Consider the following 22,390-nt stretch of genomic DNA (forward strand, 5'->3'; position numbering starts at 1 on the left):
TGACAATCTGGGCAATCTGTTTTATGCACAAGCTACGAATTCTGGTTGAGGTCATGAAACTGTTACTATGAAACTTCTGTATCATGGGTTGCCTCTATAGGGATGTGCAACCCACCAATTGCTGACAGGGGCTGCAGCAAGACCAGGGATAATGGAGGTTGTTAATTTTAATGACTACTCTAACCAAACAATGGATATGCTAAAGAGGTTGCCTGAGTGGGAAACCATTACTACCAAGGTTTTTTTTTTGCAGGGGGCTAGTAAAGTGGAAAATCACAAACAGCAGAACAAAGAAACCAGGTGGTGGGAGAGGGACTCACAGAACAAGACCCAGGAAGCTCTGGTCAGGAGAGAGGATGATATGGGTGTGTTTTCATAGCAAGGGGGGCAGTTAACTCTGGGACTAGCCCAGGGCAGAAAAAGCTTGCTGTCCTAGGACGGTTCCATGATTCTGAAGAGAAACCATGAGTTGCCAGAGAAGGATCCCAGACATCCCAGATGACTGTGCCCAGGCCCAAAGAACTCTCCAGAGATGAGAGATCTGACGCAGGGAAATATATATGTGTGTGTTTATTTTTTTATATAGATTGTGTATTTCTTTGCTAAGTAAAGAGCAATGGTGTTTTAGAATCTTGTGCAAAATTTTCTGTGCATCTGTTGGCTGTCAGTATTATGTGCCCTTGAAATGGTAACCCTAGTTTAACTCATTTCAGGTGCCCGAAAAGAGGACATTTCCAGAGACTAACTGTCAGAGCAGCTCCAGAAAACAGTTGGAATGGGGAGAGAGGCAAAATGGAGCTAAGCCATGGCCACTCCTAGCCTCACTAGCATGCTTGGAGCCAGAACTGTGCAGAGGAGGAACTCCTCCACTAACACCACCACTGAAAAAATGAAAGGATTTAAATAACTAAAGCGCACAAAAAAATTCAATATAACGTTCGCTGCGATCGTATTATTCACTCAATATTAGCTGCCATCACATTGTTCAACTTGCATATTACACACAGAGATTATGTTAACAGAACATTAATAAAGTTGCAAAATCAAGCACTCGAAAATTAGGAAATGCCAGATTTAAGGTTGCCTGTGCATTCTCTCTTCAGGGCAATGATTGTCTCTTATTGTATGGCAAATGAAATTTAATGTGGATAAATGTAAAGTAATGCACATTGGAAAAAATAACCCCAACTATACATACAATATGATGGGGGCTAATTTAGCTACGACGAGTCAGGAAAAAGATCTTGGCGTCATCGTAGATAGTTCTCTGAAGATGTCCATGCACTGCGCAGAGCCGGTCAAAAAAGCAAACAAGATGTGAGGAATCATTAAAAAGGGGATAGAGAATAAGACTAAAAATATATTATTGCCCTTATATAAATCCATGGTATGCCCACATCTCGAATATTGTGTACAGATGCGGTCTCCTCACCTCAAAAGAGATATTCTAGCACTAGAAAAGGTTCAGAAAAGGGCAACTAAGGAGAGGGTCCCATACGAGGAAAGATTAAAGAGGCTAGGACTCTTCAGCTTGGAAAAGAGGAGACTAACGGGGGCTTTGATAGAGGTATATAAAATCAAGAGTGATGTGGAGAAAGTGGATAAGAAAAAGCTATTTACTTATTCCCATAATACAAGAACTAGGGGTCACCAAATGAAGTTAATAGGTAGCAGGTTTAAAACAAATAAAAGGAAGTACTTCTTCACACAGCGCACAGTCAACTTGTGGAACTCCTTACCTGAGGAGGTTGTGAAGGCTGGGACTATAACAATGTTTAAAAGAGAACTGGATAAATTAATGGTGGCTAAGTCTATAAATGGCTATTAGCCAGGAAGGGTAAAGAATGGTGTCCCTAGCCTCTGTTCATCAGAGGATGGAGATGGATGGCAGGAGAGAGATCACTTGATCATTGCCTGTTAGGTTCAGGCAATGATCAAGTGCCCTCTGGGGCACCTGGCATTGGCCACTGTCGGTAGACAGATACTGGGCTAGATGGACCTTTGGTCTGACCCGGTACGGCTGTTCTTATGTTCTTATGTACAGTGCGGTCCTGTTTTCAGTTGTCCCTTGGACACTGCCACAATAAACATGTTAAATATCAAACTCCAAAAATAAATTTCAACATGAAAAAAACTGATTGGAATAAGGAAAAAAAGGCAACACGTACTACCCAAGTACAGCAAATGAAAAAATACCACATTCAGTTTAGGGAAAATATATATTTGATGTAAATCATTTCAATTAAAAATTAAATAGAGAATTATATTTAAAAGGCAACCCCAGTAATGGTCTTTTGCAAACATAATTATTGCTAACCTATTCATGTATGGACTACTTGCATGAGTTTGAATACAAATGTCCTGAAGAGATTACGCAGGCAATATTAATTAAAAAAAACACAGCCTCATCAGAAGGTGTTAGTGAACTAAAATTAAATTCATTCAACTCTGATAAGAAGAACCAGATGCTTATCACGGGGGAAGGGCAGGAGAGAGAACAGGACACTGGGTTTCATATCCTGAAGCTTCCAATCTGCCTTTTTGCACATGAAGACACACACCATTATTATGGGTTGTGAACAAATGCTAGATCACATAATCTGCTCTTGATAATGTGATTTTGGCTGGACCCTGAACTTTCTGAATACTCCACCAGATGATGAAGAGGAAGTTCATGCATGTACTACACCAATCAGTATTCAATTTCTTCTTCTAGAATAATTACATTATTAGTTCCCAGATTCTTCATGATCAAAAATACTCTCCCTCTCCTAGGGACTTTGCTCATTGATATGGAAAGTAAAAAGAATCCTTGTGCTTTAACACAAGAGAGACAGACGCAGATAAAAATCACACAAAAAAGCCAAGATGGGTCCTACAGCTCAAACTCAAACCAAACTAAAACCAAAACCAACACCAGAGTCCTTTAGTGCGCAGTTAGGGACTAATTTAGTAGTAGCAGCAGGATCCCTGTAATACGGTATCTGTGGGCTGCAGGCATTAGCAAGCAACATTCTACACTTGCTCCACCCAGTCAGTACATTCTGAGAGAATGTGCTCTACCATTTTAAAGGAAGTTTAGACTCTCATCCTCGACGACTCTTATCCTCATCTCATACAGTTCACATGCCCTCAGTTTGTTTCTAATTTCGGTAGCATAGGTAAAGCTTCTCAAAAGATACAGAATTTCTAATACAGCTCTTCCCCATTAAGCTACACTTCAGCTTTCTTCCTCTGCTGCCAGTACTTCAGATGTGATCGCTAAGACCAAGAATCAAAAAGAATTTGAGATAAAATCTCTAACTGGCATTACTTTTTCAATTATTGTAGACTTATCTCATAAGTGAGAGGCATTTAAGATAAATCAATAACTTAAAAACTAAATGAATATAAACAAAGGTTAAACCAGTTTACGTACAATTATATTAGGGGTTTGCACTTAATTAAATTGGTTACTCTTCTATTACAGACAAGCCCTAAGTAGTGTTTATAATTTTATTTGCAACATATTAGTACTCTAGACCAGGGTTTTGCATATTGGAGGCTGTGACCCACAGAGTCCACAAGCATTTGCCAAGAAGCCTGTGTTCTTGACGCTCCTTGGCTCAGTTCAAAGCAGGAGCCTAAAAACATAGCCAATCAGCATCCGTGTTGGGTAAAATGCACTCCACTGCCCCACCTCCATTCTACTGGAAAGAGAAGGGGAAGAAGCACACCTCTCCACACACACATCTCCCATACACACCCCTTCCAATGAGGAGAAGAGAGGGGCAGAGATGGGCACCACTTTAATTCCCTGCCGCAGAACAAGCTCAAGCAGCTTTAAATACAGGCTTCTCATTTGCAGGGCTGGCCTTGAGGAAAATAGCACCCCAGGCAAACTTATATTTTGACACCCCTGACCCCAGGTACCTTCCCAGGCTCATTACCACCCAATCCCCATTGCCCCAGCCACCACTGTCTCTTCCCCATCAATAATTGCCACAAACTCCCTTCCATGACCTTGCCCTCCAGGCCCATCCTGCTGCTTGCCTCTTAACCACAGCACCCTCACGACCACATACAGTGCTACAGGGACCTCTCATCTGGTCATTGAGCAGGACAGCCAAGACAACATAGTAGGCGGTCTTCCGCACACTGACAGGATGAGCAGGGTCTGGGGCAGTCGTACCTCTCCTGCACTTCCCAAACTCTCTCACTCAACATGGCATCCAGCTTCTCTGCCAGAGCCCTAGAGGGTCAGCAGCCCAAGGTGAGACACAGTGACAGGACGGCACCAGAGGGCTGTGGTGGCAGGGGCGCCTGGCGACCTGAGAGCCCCAGAAAAGGAGGGAGGGAACCAGAATCACACTGGTGTGGAAATACCAGGGGGAGAGAGGGGCAGTGACATGGGGGCTCCAGAAGGGCAGTTCTTTCCCCACCCCAATAGTGAGCATCTCCAATATTCAAGTGTCCCTCCCCAGTCCCAGGGAAGGTGGGTTATTGGGGGGTGGGGGGATTAAATCCTCAAGCGCACTAAAGGAAGCTAGGGTGGGTGGTGATGGTGGAAGGTTGGCTCCCGAAATATCCAAGCCTCTGCACTAAACACCTCCCTTTGGAAGGAGTAAGAAAAAGGGGGAGCCCCTGAGAACTGGGGAGCATGGGGAACTGTGGGGTCAGAGTGTGGCGTGCAGGAGTGGGACCTTGAAGATGTGATAGACACCCTGAGAACTGGGAGGCTGGGACCTGTGGGGCAGAGGAAGAGGCCTCCTGAAAGCTGTGTGGGCATGGGCGGAGTGGAGAGGGGCTCGGAGCTGTGGGCACAGGCAGGGGTCCCTGGGAGCACAGACAGGGACTCTGCAGGTTCTACGGGCACAGACAGGGGCCCCTTGGAAGATGGGTGTGCTGGGACCTAGAGGCACAGAGAGGGCCCCTGGAAGCTGGGGGCAGGAAAAGGGCCCTCAGGGGCTGGTGGCACAGACCAGGAGTCCCCTAGGAGCTGGGGCATGGGATCAAGATCCCCTAATACTTACTGGTCTCTTTGCCCTGCAGTTTTAGTTCCCAGTCCCTTCCCTTCCCCTCCCAACCTGGAAGAGGCCGCCTCCCATTGGCTTACCGAGACGCCACACTCACCTTCCATTGGGAAGCATGGCTTTCCATTCAGGCCGCCCATGGAAAGAGGAATGCCAGGGCTGAAACAGTCTGGCAGAAGGAGGGAGGGAAGCTCACCAGCTCACAGTCCCAGAGGGCAGTGGCAGGACTTGGAGCCAGGCTGGGGAAAAACACATGAGGCAGCGAGCGGGGGCCTCTGCTCAGGAGCAAAGAAGCGGGCGCTCCTGCCACGCCAGGCTGCACGCCACAGGCAGCGAGGGGAAGCCCAACCCCCCTGCCTCTGCACCATGGTGCTCCCCTGGCTACGGCACACTGGGTGAGGGCCGACATTGCCCTGCCCTAAGGCTGGCCCTGCTCATTTGCACAGCATTGAGACTGGTAGTGCAGTCTAATGTGGGTGCAGTGGATCAGAACTGGGTCAATTTGATAAACCAACCAAGATGACTATGCTGCTGACATTCTATAAAGTGTATTTTAATTGTATGCAAAGATAAAATGTAATCTATCTATTTTGTTACCATTTTAAGGGGAGATGCACAGAGTAACAAATAAGGGACATTTTGGTCTCCTGAGAACATCAGTTTTGGACAAAGGACATTGATCTGAAATTTAGGACAATCCCTCAAAATATGAGGCATTTGGATATCCAGCTCCTGTTCAAGACCATGAATGCATTTACTACTCCTTTCTTACTAAAGGCTCATTTGTGGCTTTTAGCTTCTGGCTGCAACAGGGGTAGGATAGAATTGCAATGCCCCAAGGGGAGATCCAAGAGGTACTGTGCCCAACTCCATAAGAGGTTGTTCAGCATTATCACAGCTGGTGATAGGGAATATGTAAATTCAGCATCCATTCCACAGCACACAGAGAATGATCAATTGTAGTGCAAGTTACTGTAGCCTGAAATAGTGGATATGGAGCAGTAGCCAAGACATTCTAAAACCAGAGAGAGCATCTGTCCCACCCCAGTTAATATATAGCCTGGCTACTCTTGATGTAAACAAGCCAACATTTCCTTTTCAAAGCACATAATTAGGTTAGGGTCATCTCTGGAGCCCAAAATTTCTTCCATTCTTTTGAATTTTATTTCTTTATTAAGAAATGTATACGATACATCAATAATACCAATTGGTGCAGTTACACCAGTTACGTGCCTTCCAACAACTTTGGACTGCACCAAGCCATTAATATGCACTATTCATAGGACAATGTGTATAGTGCCAATAATGTCAGAATGCAGGAATGTAAACAAGGAACCATATCGGTTTCTTTAGTTCATTAAATACATAAGAGAAAAAATAACCCAACGTCTGTAAAATAGAAAACGACAAAATCATTGGCAAATGGTATTTTATTTTCAAGTTTCTAAGATACTATCACAAATAAGATTTTTTTTTTTAAATAATTTATCAAACTATTTAACAAGACATTAACTGAAAGCATTGAGTGTCAGTTTAACACTGCTATATTTCAGACTCTATGTGCTTCAGAGGAACAGGCGATGTTTAGAATCAGATGGCATCAGAAAAAGCTCAGGCCTGGTCCACACTATGCAGTTAAATCGATTTAAACAGCGTTAAATCGATTTAACGTTGTACCCGTCCACACTACAATGCACTTTAAATTGATTTTAAGAGCTCTTAAAATTGATTTCTGTACTCCTCCCCAACGAGAGGAGTAACGCTAAAATCGATATTACTATATCGATTTAGGGTTAGTGTGGACGCAAATTGACATTATTGGCCTCATTCTTTTACAGTAGCTACCCACAGTGCACCGCTCCAGAAATCGACGCTAGCCTAGGACCATGGACGCACACCGCCGAATTAATGTGCCCTAGTGTGGACGCATAAAATCGACTTTATAATATCGGTATTATAAAACCGGTTTTAGTTAATTCGAAATTATGCTGTAGTGTAGACATACCCTCACACACTGCAATATAGCAGTGAAAAAAGGACATTTGAAATGTCCTGTAAAATCATTTTGATTTCAAGATTAATTTCAAGATTAATCTCTAACTTGACATCAGGAACAGAACTACAGCAACCCTGCCAAAATACCTGCTAGCATGATCTTATATTTTAACTGCTGGCAGTTTCAAACTTACTTTATTCTTCCCTGTTGAATCACTGTGTTAAGTACCTTCGATGTCTCAAAAAACTTCAAGTAAAAAACTCACATAAGAACATAAGAATGGCCATACTGGTTGAGACCAAAGGTCCATCCAGCCCAGTATCCTGTCTAGCAACAGTGGCCAATGACAGGTGCCCCAGAGATAGTTAACCTAACACTTAATGATCAAGTGATCTCTCTCCTGCCATCCGTCATCACCCTCTGACAAACAGAGGTTAGGGACACCATTTCTTACCCATCCTGACTATGCGCTGTGTGAAGAACTACTTCCTTTTATTTGTTTTAAACCTGCTGCCCATTAATTTCATTTGATGGCTCCTAGCTCTTATATTATGGGAACAAGTACATCACTTTTCCTTATTCACCTTCTCCATACCACTCATGACTTTATATACCTCTATCATATCCGCCCCCGGTCTCCTCTTTTCCTGGATGAAAAGTCCTAGCCTCTTTAATCTCTCCTCATATGGGACCCATTCCAAACCTCCTAATCATTTTAGTTGCCCTTCTCTCAACCTTTTCTAATGCCAGTATATCTTTTTTGAGATGAGGAGACCACATCTGTACACAGTGTTCAAGATGTGGGCGTACCATGGATTTATATAAGGGCAATAAGATATTATCTGTCTTATTCTCTATCCCTTTTTAAATGATTCCTAACATCCTTTTTGCTTTTCTGACTGCCGCTGCACACTACATGGATGTCTTCAGAGAACTATCCATGATGACTCCAAGATCTCTTTCCTGATTAACTGTAGCTAAATTAGCCACCATCATATTGTATGTATAGTTGGGGTTATTTTTTCCAATGTGCATTAGGGGGGAGGGATAGCTCTGTGGTTTGAGCTTTGGCCTGCTAAACCCAGGGTTGTGAATTCAATCCTTGAGGGGGCCACTTAGGGATCTGGGGCAAAAATCAGTACTTGGTCCTGCTAGTGAAGGCAGGGGGCTGGACTCAATGACCTTTCAAGGTCCCTTTCCAGTTCTAGGCGATAGGTATATCTCTAATTATTATTATTACTTTACGTTTATCCACATTAAATTTCATTTGCCATTTTGTTGCCCAATCACTTAGTTTTGTGAGATCTTTTTGAATTTCTTCAGTCTACTTTGGTTTTAACTATCTTGAGCAGTTTAGTATCATCTGCAAACTTTGCCACCTCACTGTTTACCCGTTTCTCCAGATCATTTATGAATAAGTTGAATAGGATTGGTCCTAGGACTCACCGTTGGGGAACACCACTAGTTACTCCTCTCCATTCTGAAAATTTGGGACAAATTATAGACCTTCTTTCAAGAGCACCTTAGTCTGATAGAGACTGCTTAAGGGAAACCTATCTACCAAATGCCACTATAAGTATAAAAAATGGGACCTCAGAATTTCAAGAGCGGCTAATTCAAATATCTTTTTGAGAAAAGTACAGTCTTAATGCACAGGGTAACTGCAAGACCCTTACATCAGATTTATATTAACTCCAACTTCCAAAAGGTGATCAGGAAATAAAAAATTATGTTTTAAAAGAGAAAGTCAAAACTTTTGGTGACACACCACTAAGACTTTGTCTAGCCTAAGATTTAGGGCTTCTCTACACTTACAGTCCTGCAGCAGCATAGCTGCACCTTAGTGAAGATGCAACTATGCCGAAGGAAGAGCTTCTCCCATTCGGGAGTAGCTAATCCACCTCTGTGGGAGGTGGATTCTATGTGGATAGGAGAAGCTCCTTCTGTCGACACAGCACTGTGTCAGTATAACTGGAATGCTCAGGGGTGTGGGTTTTTTACACCTGTGAGCAACACAGTTATACTGATGTAAGTTTGTGGTGTAAACCTGGCTTTAGAGATGTGATGTCAAATCAAATTACGTAGTTTGATCTAATTAACATCTTAAAATGCTAGTGAAGAAAAAGCATTTGTACTTTAGAAGAGTGGTTCTCAACCAGGGGGAAAAGGGGAGGGAGGGGCGCAGGCATGTTTCAGGACAAGCGTGATTGGTATTAGACTCACTAGGGCCCAGGACAGAAAGCCAAAGCTCCACTGAGCAGGACTGTAGCCCGGCGTCCCAAGCCCCACCACCCAGGACTGAAGCCAAAGCATGAGCAACTTAGCTTTGTGGTGCCCCCGGTGACACGGAGCTCCGGGCAATTGCCCTGCTTGCTACCCCTTAATGCTGGCCCTAGATTTTATATGCAGAAAAATAGGTGTTGTGGCACATGTAGGTAGTGAAGTTTTTACAGCATGTTAGAGGGGGCCTTCAATAAGAAAAAGATTGAGAACCCCTGCTTTAATGCTAAAAATGTCAAATTAAAGTCCAGCCTTCCTCCAAGGGCTGGTTTATACTGCAGAGTTAGGTCAGCTTAACTACAGCACTTAGGGCTGCAAAAAATTTTATACCCTGTGAAATATATTTAAGCCAACCTAAGCCCCAGTGTAGACACCACTAGTTAGAGGGAAGAAATCTGTCAACCTAGTTCCCAACTCTCTTACAGGTGGATTTACTACAGCGATGGAAGTAAGGTCTTGCTGTAGAAAGTGTCTATACTACAGTGCTACAGCCGCACAGCAGTGTTTCTAGTGTGTATAAATATATTCCAAAGCTTCTACTCAATCACCTGAGTGTGCTCTAAAATACAATTGCTTTGAATTAACTAGAGTTTTAAGAAGATGATAATTAGATTGAGCTAGATAAATCAATATAACTTCACTATTTTAAATCCTAAACTAGACTAGGGCTAACACTAAGTAAATTTAGTTGACAGATTTTTAGTGCAACAGGCTGGCAAATGTACTACATGTTCACAGGCGCTGATCCTGCTGGAATAATGTAAGTGGGTTCTGCAGACTAAAAGGGTTTGTCTTTACTAAGGCCTGATCTGCATTCAAAAATGAAGTTGGTTTAACTATACCCGAGTGGCGTAGTTAAGCCGACCTAAGTCCCCGCATAGATAGCGCTAGGTTGTCAGAAGAATTCTTCCATCGACCTAACTACTGTCTCTCAGGGAAGTGGATTACCTATGCTCATGGGAGACTCGCTCCCATTAGTGTAGATAAAACACTACAGTGGCTCGGACACTAAGTATAGACATACCTTAAGAAAATTGGTTCAGCCTACGCCAGGCTTAGTTAACACATGCTCGCTAATCCTGACCTAAACTTGGACCTCCTTCTCAGTGTAGTTGCAAGGAAACACCTTGTAATTCAATTTAACCGGTTGAGTTCAAACCTAAACACAACCAGAAAAATATATATCTATATCTCAAGGTAAAAACGTTACTCTGCATCTACTCCATAAAACAGGTCCAAGATTAGGTCAGAGTATCTAGCATCTAAACTCAGCCACCTTTCTTATTCAAGACAAAACCTAACCAAAGCATTGGTTCATTACCCCACCTGTATAGTGGATTTAAGAGGATCTAGGATGTGAGCTAAGTAGATAGAATCACAGACTGCCAAGGACCAGCCAAGCCTAGGGAGAAGGTGTGAGCTGAACTGAATGTTGTTAGTTATATCATTGTTAGTGTTTTTATTATTGAACTTATTCTCCAAAATGGGATATGTTTGACTATACAGTGTATAGACTATTTTAGAGCAGACTGGAAGAAGCAACTGATAAACATCATAACAAGAAACTTGAAGGCAGAAAAGTACTTTACCAGATTCTTTTCTACACCATCTAGCGTACAGTCTCTGGAGTTTTCTGGAGATGGTCAGCAGCATCATGCTAATCACATTACTAGATTTGTTCAGTCCTGCTGACACAAACTTAGAAAGCTTTAGGACCTTGAGGCCTTTCTAAAACCATTCTGTAAAAAAACATAGGCCTTAGATTTATACTCGTCTAAAGATGTTTAAGCAAGTGCTACAACTCTGATTACAGGCCGCAGAAAGTTCACCATAGCCCAGACCCCTGCTATTTTTAACAACACTAATCAGGAACAATAAGGAGTACCAAGACATAGAGAGCCACTTCTACCAAATAAAAGTACAATATAGGCACTCATATGTTGGTATCTAGACTCCAAATACACCTTCTCCCATCTCTCTACCACATTAGAACCAATCTAAAGTACTGATCCTAATATTTTTAACATACAAAAATCCTAATTAAATTTTTCATTGTGATAAAAATGAAAATTATATACAAAAAGACCATGGTAAAAACTATAAAAACCAAAGCACAGGTGGGCAAACTACGGCCCGCAAGCCATTTTACACAGGCCCACAAGTTCCCACTAGGGAGAGGTGTCTGGGGCTTGCCGTGCTCCAGGCAGGGATCATGGTTGAGAGGTACACCATGTGACTCCTGGAAGCCGCAGCATGGCCCTGCTCCGGCTCCTAGGCACTCCAATGGCCCCTTCCAGCGCTCCAATGGGAACTGCAGGGCAGTGCCTGCAGATGGGGCAGCGTGCAGAGACACCTGGCCACGCCTCCGCATAGGAACCAGAGAAGGGACATGCTGCTGCTTCCGGAAGCCACCTGAGGTAAGTGCCACTTGAAGCCTGCACCCCCGTGCCTCTCCCCACGCCCCAACCCCCAGCTCCAGCCCTGATCCCCCTCCCACCCTCCGAACCCCTTAGTCCCAGCCCAGAGCACCCTCCTACACCCCGCACTCCTCATCCCCAGCCTCACCTCAGAACCTGCACCCCACTCCATCCTGGAGCCCCCTCCCGCACCTTGAACTCATTTCTGACCCTACCCCCGATCAGAGCCCTCACACCCTCCCACAACCCAACCCCAATTTTGTGAGCATTCATGGCCTACCATACAATTTCTATTCCCAAATGTGGCCCTTGGACCAAAAAGTTTGCCCACCCTTGCCCCAAAACAATGAGAACCCGATGTCAGAGAGGCATTCATTATCACAACTGACATTATTTTGATTTTTCCCCATCCACACAGCTGGTTAAACAAATCGAAAAAAGAAACATCTCCATGTATTTCAACCTAAAACTAAAACTCAGTAAAAGCCCACTACAAACAGTCAAGAAGGACACATTTTTGAAGATACTTGCTTTGTCTACTAATAATATACATTAGTCCAAACCCTCTAAAAATGTCATAGTAACATAATATTCTATAAACTTTAGATGAATTAGGTCAGCAGACTATGTATCTGAAAAAAAAAAAAGAGAAACAAGTTAAAATTATTGGCCCATGTAAGACTATATGTAATCATCTTCCTTCAAATTTGTTTGGGTACAGCAGACACTAACCGGAGAAAGTATGATAACTTCCTAGAAAAAAAAATTATATTTAAGCACAATTTGCAAGAGAAGTTCTAATATGATTTCACTACCTATAGTAGACAGCCACTTTCCAGCTTCAATTCCAGTGCTCTTAGCTCTCCCTTCCAACCTCTAAAATCCTCCCTCTGCACAAATGAGCACTTTGCTTGTAAGGTAAATAAAGTAGGTAAGTAGAGGACTTATTAAGCTAGTTTCTTACATATGCTGTGGAAGAAGTGGATCTTCAAGGAGGGATTGAAATGAGGCTTTGTGGACCAAATCAAGAAAAGTGTTCCTTTGTGTCAGTGCAACATGGATGACTGCGCTATAAGTCCAAAACATCTCATATCTATAGAATCATGCCAAGTTACTCAGAGAAAAGAGAGTTCTGAGATTTAAGAGACTCCACATTCTTTCTGAATTAACAACTCACTCCTTACTTACTGGATTCTGTCATACACATTTGAAGAAGACAATCATCTTCCTCAAGCCACACAACAATAGCGCTCTGTAAACCTTCAGACTGAACTAATTTTTGTCATGTATTCTAAAAGCAGACAACAAAAACGCAGCTCTGGTCCGCTATCAATGCTTTGCAAGAGAATGTTTCTATTCCATGTCAGTCACTTTATCTGCAGGAAGGAGAGGATAAACATTATAATGAGCTGCCACTACTCTCTCAGCAAATTCTCTCTCACTTTAATGTCCTGAACATAAACCTTCATGAAAACCAAAAATATAAGACTTCATTAATGAGCAGTTTATCCACCTAAGCAGGGGAGTTTTCCTGTGGGGCCAAGAACAAAGGTATACCAAGTGACCCAATGAGTAGATTCCATGTACACCGCAGGGATATCCAGGCACTCTTAAAAGCCTTAGACACCACCTAGTGTTTTTGACATCTCTATATAGACTCCTCTTACCACAGGACACAATTTAGCACATACATACAAATCAGCTTCTGTAGCACAAAACACACAGGGAAGTAGTTTTTGGATAATTGGGTTAAGGTACAGCTCCTACCAAGCAAACAGTCCCAGTAGTCTTACTAAAAACCTTTATTTTCTCCCTAGCATAAGATAATTGAATTCTAAATGATCCTTTGTGGAGGTGGGTAAGGGACTGATCTGTAATGCTTTACAAATGAAAATTCAGTGAAACATGTTTCTCAAATGATGCACAATGCTTAACATATTTTACATTTCAGCAGAAGTGAGCAAGCATGATTTGAAATGCAGAAAATAACCAAGTTAAAATAACTTAATTCGTATAGAGAAGCTGGAAAAAAAATGGGAATTCCAAGTTAAAGTTAACTTTCTGTTCCTATCTCATCTCCACTGTGCCTAAATACTGCAAAGATCTCAGAGCAGAGGCCAGTTTTACACCCAGTGTTTAACTACAGTCCAACAGAACAGACAGAATGCAAACTGGTTAAAGGCAGGGCCAGTATAAAGAATTTGAAAAGAAAGATGAGAGAGAATGAAAATCTGAAGATCCAATGACACCAGCAATTGCCCTGCAGGGCTGTCAATGCAGCACCTTTCACAAGCTTGAGATTTACAAAATAATTTGGTAAATAGAGAATAGACACGAACAAAACTTCAGTAGATAATCTTGCCTTTCACTGAACAAAATTAAATGTAATCGAAGTTAAATTTCTAATAAATGCAAGGGCTCTCAGTATTTCAGTTAAATAAACCTCAATATATAAATATCCTCCAGTTCCCAGTGCCAATTCCACCCTACCGACCCCTCAGTACTTCACTAAAAATGTAGAAAAATTAAGCAAGAAAGTTTCATAGCCTTCTCTTGCTTCCGCAATAAATATTTGAGACTTTGCATACATTAAGTTCGCTTTATGACAAATATTCTATTATGTTAACATTTATGAACCATTTTTGTATACAAACTTCTAATTTCAAGCAGATATATAAATTTATACACCACAAAAGAAGTTTTTAATCAGTATAATCAAATTAATTCCAGTTAAATGTCAGCCTGTTTAACCATCTACAGTCTGTGTCTCGAACACATTTGGAACAAATCTGCAATCCGACAGCATCGGTACATGAACGAGTCATGGAACACCCTAACCAAAGTGTGGAGAAATCTTACTACAGAAAAACTTCTAAGTGCAGAAAACTTTAAATGTCTGTCTTGTTTTACCAAAAGAAACAAGAAAGAAAGAAGTTAAACTGAAAATCAAAACCATAGACATACAATCAGCAATGTTACATACCGAGCTGTTCCAGCAGTATCTTGTCATTCAGGACGTAACATTTTCACGCACCAGCCATACAGATCCCAGAGGTTCAACCCACATTTCCTGATTTCTACAACAAAGATTGTCATTAAGCTACCAACATCATCAGGAATGCAGTACTGCTGTAACCACACTTAAATTAACTTTTCATCCACTTCGAGCAAAACAAAAAAACTGTAAGACTGGTATGGCAAGTTAGTCAGCTTCTAAGCTATTATCCATAAGTTTCAGATGAGACAGCAGATGTATTAGGAGCACAAAGCCCTGCATATATGCAACTTGCACTGAACTTCACTCAAAATAAAATGAACCCTGTTCAGTTTAGCCAGATTATTGCAATTCTCTCCTTCCTTCTGCTTTCATTTGGTTCACATATCACATAATGCACAGTTTTATAGGATTTTGCAGCTAGGATAGTATCTAAGAACAAGCTTTCCTTGTCATGTCACTCTAGCACTGGTTCTTTATTAAGTATACAGACTTGAAAATTATTTTGCTAATATTGTGGTACTATGGCAATATCAACCAATGTTTTTTGGGTTAAGGTTATGACTTTTCTAGGTTCTCTTTTTTTTTCCCAATGTACTCTGCATAACTGTTGATTTTCAATAAAAAAAATAATGCACTAAAATTCTTTTCCACACTTAGACTCTTCAGAGCCTCATAACTCTCTTGGTAACCACATGGCTTTTAGCTCCTTACATTCCTCATAGCCACAGTCAATCTTCCATTGACAGTGCAGATATAAGCCAGATCTCTGTATGCAAATTATTTGGTTCTCCTCTCCCATGTTAAAATGCACAGAAGGGAAACAAGAATGAAAAATATTGTATAGCTGTTGAGGAGCTGCATACTTGCAGTAGCTGCATGCTGTAAATTGGAGGATTCAGAAAAAACCGACTGAAACCCCGATCACAGATCCACACTCAGCATCATGGAGCAAAGCTCCCCCTCCACACTCCTTCCAAGCAAAGCTCACCTCTGATAAGGTAGCTGGCTGGCTGAAATGCTGCAACCCTCTGTAGGTCATAGAGCACAAAGGATAGATGATGCTGATCCGATCAGGAATAATTTATCCTCCCCATTGTGCATTATGTGGACCCTACTAGATGGAGGAAATATACTGCATAAAGTGGCTCTCTTTTTGATGTTGGGATCTGGTGGTGGTTTAGCAAAGGGAACAAACATAGTTGCACAGTAGAAGATGCTACAGGCTCCAACACAGCTACATTCTCCCTCCACATAGCTCCATACACCTCATTTCTGCATTTTTGCTCCTCACTGCACAGTGGAAGGGGATATTGGAACCCAAACAAATGATTCCATAATAAGTAACAATCACCTTCAGCCATACATTGCTTTCAGAAAATCTTTAGTCAGAAGTACTTTAAGTGAAAGACATTTCTTCCTATGCAGTATCTAATCTGTCTGCACACAAACTGAAAAAAAGAAAAAAAAAAACTATTTCAAGGACATACTATCTGCACTATTATTCTGAGAAACAAAGAACAATTTAACATTTTGGGGAAAGTGACACAGAGGCATGCAATCTTCATCTGCACTCCTCTCCCAAGCAGACTGCATTGCATTAAGTCACTCATTCTAAAGTCTAAAAGAGGCTCCAACAACTGAGCTACACTTAGTCAATTAAGACATTCAGCTAGCTGAAGCTAAGAGAGTCCTAGACATACCCTAATTTAATCAAGACACACTGAAAACAAAATTAATTCTCATAGTAAAAATGATCAACCAGAATGTATTTGCATTTTTCAGTTTTAGCGAAGAGCTCTATTTCGTTATAATGGGCGTGAGCTGCAAGGTGCACAGTGATCTTTCATTATTGGCAGTAAATATTTATATTACACGACTCTCAAAGGCTCCACTTAGAATTAGGACCCCACTGTGCTGGGTGCTGAATAAAGACAAAGAGACAAATTGTGCCCTGAACAGTTTATAGACTAAAAATTCACCTGCAAGGGAAGTTAAAGGCACCTTCCAGGAGTGAGTACACTATTAACAACAAAAAATTGCAGGAATAAAATGTAGACAGGTAGAAGTGTTTTATGCATTTGAAAAACAGTATCATCTTCCATAATATTCCATAATACTTTTTTTGCATCAGACCAGTTACTACTGGATACATAACACGTTTTTATTAATATGAATACAACCCAATTAGACACAGATTAGATACAAATGTAGTGTGCCTAGGAATTAACAGGCCCTGTGGTATGTAATCTCCTGCGGTCTAATCCCTGAATATATTGGAGCAAAATTCCCAGCTCTGGTTTAGGTGAGTGCAATTCTTAATAACTTCAGTGCAGTTGTTATAACAGAGCCGAGATTGGCCCAGTGTGAATGACATCATTAAAATGTAAATATTGGGCAAACTGAAAAGTTACCAATTCACAGTAGCCTTCCTACAACTGAAAGAATACCATGTGGTTTGAACAGCAACGCTGAAAATGACAGAACAAAAAGTCCTATTGAGTTCAATGGAATTTTTCATATTAGCAGTTCAATGTATATCATAGTGGAAGCTGGTACCAACCCCTGTATTTAGGTTGCCTAACACTTTCCATTATAAAGTATTCTTGCAATCTCATCTTTAGGAAGCTCTCATGCCTCCATTATTTGCAGTAGACCTTTGGTATTCCACACATGGAATCTCCCATGGGCTACAGAAGTACTTTTTCTTCATCCCATGAAATTCCATTCAGATTTTGGCTGAGATATAAACGGTTAAAGATTGCCATTTCCCTTCTCCTGCTTGCATTTCTCAGGAAGATACTGTCAGCATGCCAAAACCACCACTGAACATTTAGAAGCAGAGCTCGCACCCCAAGAAGCTGCTCCACTGGAACATCAGGGAGCTACCAGAGTAGCTGAGCTGTAGCAGATGATGGGAGAAAGGACTCTAGCCCCCAGATACTCTCTCTGCTCCCGCTTTCAGGACTGACAGGTGTGCATGTGGTAGGACAGTAGAGACAGATACAGGCTGGGATCTCCAAAATCACCACTCCTCACAGACTCAGCAAACAGCACCAGCAGCCAATCCCCCATCTGGGGCTTATAGAGGAGGAGGAGTTCTCCCCAATGCTGGGGCTGGGGCAGGTAGACAGAAAGGCCATCTTGGGCCTCCTCTTGATCACCCCCTGGAACTGCAACCCATCCCCCCCTCTGGGAAATTAACAGTCTCTTGTTGCCAGATAATATTGTTAGTCTTGTTGCTCAAGTGATAACAGTTTGTTCTGCAATGCTGAAGGCTCAAGGTTCAAACCCTACTGATGATTCATGATTGTGGGTGAGGGGGGTTGTTACAATTGTACATCATGATTTATTTAATTTCCTTTTTTTAAATTTATTTCATTATTGTTTATCATTAAATAAAAATTTTTTTTCATTTAAATAAAAACCTAGGAAATTAAACTCTTAAAATACAGAAATAGCATTATTAGGTTGCAAATTCAAGCACTCAAAAGTTGGGATATGCCAGTTATACACTTGTCTATGCAGTTTTAATCAACTCTCTTGTGCATATGCACTATGATACATAGTCTTTAACTACATGATATCATTCCATTATTTCCACAGGATTCCTATACAGAGGATGCACAAACATGCAGAATTAAGGTTACATAGGCTACTGTAGGTCTGACATTTCCTCATTTCTGAGTGACTCATTTTGCAACCTAAATAATATTCTTTTAACATAGTTTCTGTATAATACTTCATAGTTTGTAACACAGATATATGATAAAAATAATGTATGAAAAGTAATCACTCAGGTCTTTGATAGGAAAAGCTAGTCCACGATTGGGTGCCCAACCTGAGACACCTTAAAGGGATTCGATTTTAGGGTATGACACTGTAACATGGGTAAATTATCAAAGTGTGTGCACGGGATGATACTTTACAGTATTATGATGTTTTTCAGTTACTGTGTGCAATCTGATAATTGTACACTGTTTAATTTTTTAAAAGATCAAATATGCCATGCCCACAGCCATCAGTTAGGAAAGCAGGCTTTGCTAAATTCATGAAGATTGATTCAAAGATAAATGATGTTGTAAGGGAAAACAGCATACTGCACTAGTTTACTAAACTGGAGTTCCATAAGAATTTAAGGTCCCAATTCAGAAAACATTCTTATTCAGAAAAACATTTAAAGCACATGCTTAAAGCCCATTAAAGTCAATAGGACTTACACATGTGCTTAAGTCCAGTCCTGAAAGAGAGATGTGGAGAGTCCATCTTGGTATACTAGTTATTTGTTAAACAAACTCACATTACTTTAGTGATTCATGCTTGGATAAATACAACGTTTTAATTTATTACAGTGTGTGATAACCGGAAATTAAATGTAGAACTACATTAATATAAAGTAATGGTGAAGGGTTTACATACACAAAGTCAGAAAATTCAAAATTATTAATTTAACAAGAGAACTCAGCTAAATTGCACATACACGTTAAGATAAAGTTATAATATAAGTCACAAAAATATTATATGTGCAAGAAAGCAGATTTTTAAAACTGGTATCTGAATCAAATTTTAAAATTTCCTTACCTGTGTGTGTAAAATCCTCAACTATACTGTTGCAATACCAGTTTTTTCTATACAATACATAATCCCTGTGAGGGTTTCTATGGTGTCACTGTCACACCTACATAAATAATTATTTAAACACAGTTTCTTCAAACATGTCCACAGTATTTTGGCAAATTAGTGACCTTGGAATTAAGTTCCTAGTAGCTCTCAAAATCTGAATGATTTCACTTGCACATGTTAATCATCATGCAACTTTTTTCAGCTCTTAAAAACTAATGTAACCTCTTAGGACTTTTCAAGAGCTAAAGCCTCTCACTAATTAGCTTTCTAAGCCAAGTAAAAGCCATTTTACACTCTAAGCAATTTTATAGTTTGTTTAGTATACAATATTTAAGTTTACATTTTGGAAGTGCTTCATTGTAGTCCTGTACCAGGCCCTAATATAATTTAATCAAGTCAATAGTTTGTTTTTGTTTCTTCTTTCTCCTCATTCAAATAATCCTTATTCATGGAATTCAAATCAGAAAATAATGAGACATTTTATGAGATCAGTCTGGCTGCAGATCTTATTAAAAAGCCAAACCAAAAAAATGGTTACTCACCTTCTCGTAACTGTTGTTCTTCGAGATGCGTTGTTCTTGTCTATTCCATATCAGGTGCGTGCATGCACACAGGCACGTTGGCAGGAAGATTTTTCCCTTAGCAGGATCCGTCGGGTCGGCCTGGGTGCCCCCTGGAGTCGCACCCTTATGGTGCCTAATATATAGCCCTTCAGTTCTTTCTTGCTGGCTACCCCAACAGAGGGGCAGGAGGGTGGGTATTGGAATGGACATGAACAACACAACTCAAAGAACAACTGTTACGAGAAGGTGATTAACCGTTTTTTCTTCGAGTGCTTGTTCATGTTGATTCCAATCAGGTGACTCCTAAGCAAAATTAGATGGTGGGGTCAGAGCTGTCCACTGACTGGAGCACTGCTCTACCTAAGGCCGCATCATCTCTGGCCTGCCTAGTAATCGCCAAGTGTGCTGCGAAAGGGTGTATTGATGACCACGTCGCCGCCCTGCAGATTTCCTGGGTGGGAACTTGAGCCAGGAAAGCTGTTGATGAAGCTTACACCCTTGTGCCATTATCCAGGGCGCTCGGATCCCTGCTAGATTGCAACACTCAGTAACGCAGGCCACAATCCTGAAATGCGCTGTGTCGAAACCAGCTGGCCCTTCATCCTGTCCGCTACTGCGACAAAGTGTTGTACCTGAACAGTTTCGTCAGCGCTTTGCGGACATCAAGAGTGTGGAGCCTCTTCTCCCTGCTACTTGCATGAGACTTGGGGTAGAAACCAGGGAGGCAAATGTCCTGGTTGATGTGGAACTGCGATACAACCCTCAGGAGAAAGGCGAGATGGGGCCTGAGCTGAACCTTGTCCTTAAAAAAACATGGTGTAGGGCGGCTCGGATGTTAGAGCCCTGAGCTCAAACACACTCCAGGCTGAAGTTATCGCCACCAGGAATGCGACCTTGTAGGAAAGGTACAGCAGGGAGCATGTTGCTAGAAGCTCAAAGGGATGCCCCATGAGCCTAGTTAGGACCAAGTTAAAATCCCAAGCAGCAACCGGTTGGCGAACATGCAGGTAAAACCTGTTGAGGCCCTTCAGGAAGCGACTGACCAGGGGGTTCGCGAAAACCAAGCAGCCCTGTACCCCTGGATGGAAAGCCGAGATGGCAGTCCGGTGTACTCTTATAGAAAACAAGGAGAGACCTTCCTGCTTTAAGTGGAAAAGATAATCCAAAATCTGGAACACTGAGGCTAGTGCCGGGGGAAAGTCACGCTGAGCTGGCCAGACCAGATTGAAAATCTCTTCCACTAGGGCCATGTACTTGGCCAAGTGGAGGGTGTCCTACTGCTCAGGAGAACCTGTCTGACTTGTCTTGAACAGGAGAGCTCGAATGGATTCAGCCATGGAGCCTCCACGCTGTGAGATGTAGCGACTGCAGGTTTGGGTGCTGGAGCTGCCCGTGATCCTGCGTGAGAAGGTCCAGGAAGAGCAGTAAGGTGATCGGGGCTCCCACTGACATGTCTAGGAGAGATGTGTACCAATGCTGGCAGGGCCAGGCTGGTGCTATGAGAATGACACAAGCCCAGTCTCTGCAGATCTTGAGCAGGACCTTGTGGACGAGAGGTATGGGTGGGAAGGCGTATAGAAGCGGTCCCCCTCAATAGAGGAGGAATGCGTCTGCTGTGGAGCCCGGACTGTGATTCTGGAAGGAGCAGAACTGCTGATACTTCCTGTTGTGTCACGTGGCGAAGAAGTCGATCAGGGGACAGCCCCACCTTCAGAAGAGCAAAGATGTGACGTCCGGGCGAAGGGACCACTCGTAGCTGTGAAAAGACCTGCTGAGGCGATCCGTCAGCTCGTTATGGACCCCTGGAAGATACGACACCTGTAGATCTACTGACTGCTGTATACAAAAGTCCCATAACCCGAGGGCTTCCTGGCACAGGGGAGAGGAGCGTGCACCCACTGTTTGTTGATATAAAACATCACGGTCGTATTGTCCGTCATGACCGATACACATCGATCTGCTATATATGGGCGGAATGACTGGCACACTAGGCATACTGCCCTGAGCTCCCTGACATTGATCTGAAGATGGAGATCTGTCTGTGACCAGAACCCCTAAGTCCTGTGGTCCCCCAGATGAGCTCCCCATCCCAAATCTGACTTGTCCGTCACTAGCACTAGGGATGGCTGTGGGGCAGTGAAGGGAAAGCCTGAGCACACCTGCTGAGTGTCCATCCACCACAGGAGCGAGTCGGGGATAGGGCGAGGCAGGGTCATGATCCTGTCCAAGCCATCCCTGGCAGGTCTGTACACTGACGCAAGCCAAGACTGAAGCGGTTGAAGCCTTTAGTCTGGCATGCCGAACCACATGTACAGGCTGCCATGCGGCCGAGAAGTTTGAGACAATTTCTTGCGGTTGTGGTGGGGAACTGCCAGAGTCCCCAGATCATGGCGTCGAGGGCCTGGGAAGCAAGAGCCAATGGAAGTTCCAGCCACCATCACTGGCAGTAAGAAGGAAATGAAGGGGTGGTGGGTCAGCAGAGCTATATATTAGGCACCATAAGA

The 22,390-nt window shown here is 42.3% G+C and overlaps 1 protein-coding gene across 6 annotated transcripts in view; it reads right to left on the minus strand.

Moving 5' to 3' along the window:
• NCOA2 (nuclear receptor coactivator 2) overlaps positions 1-22,390 on the minus strand; it is a 271,000-nt gene that overhangs the window by 200,613 nt on the left and 47,997 nt on the right. Inside the window, exon 3 of one of the 6 annotated variants that reach the window (XM_050940573.1) lies at positions 14,689-14,782. The exons of 4 other annotated variants lie outside the window; for them this stretch is intronic. The gene's annotated coding sequence lies outside the window, so the exon portion shown is untranslated. Of the gene's footprint in view, positions 1-10,877; positions 10,982-14,688; positions 14,783-22,390 lie in introns of those variants that run through there. One more of the 6 variants, XM_050940574.1, reaches the window with a different exon arrangement.

Source organism: Gopherus flavomarginatus, chromosome 2, assembly GCF_025201925.1.
Source record: "Gopherus flavomarginatus isolate rGopFla2 chromosome 2, rGopFla2.mat.asm, whole genome shotgun sequence".
Classification (NCBI taxonomy): domain Eukaryota; kingdom Metazoa; phylum Chordata; order Testudines; family Testudinidae; genus Gopherus; species Gopherus flavomarginatus.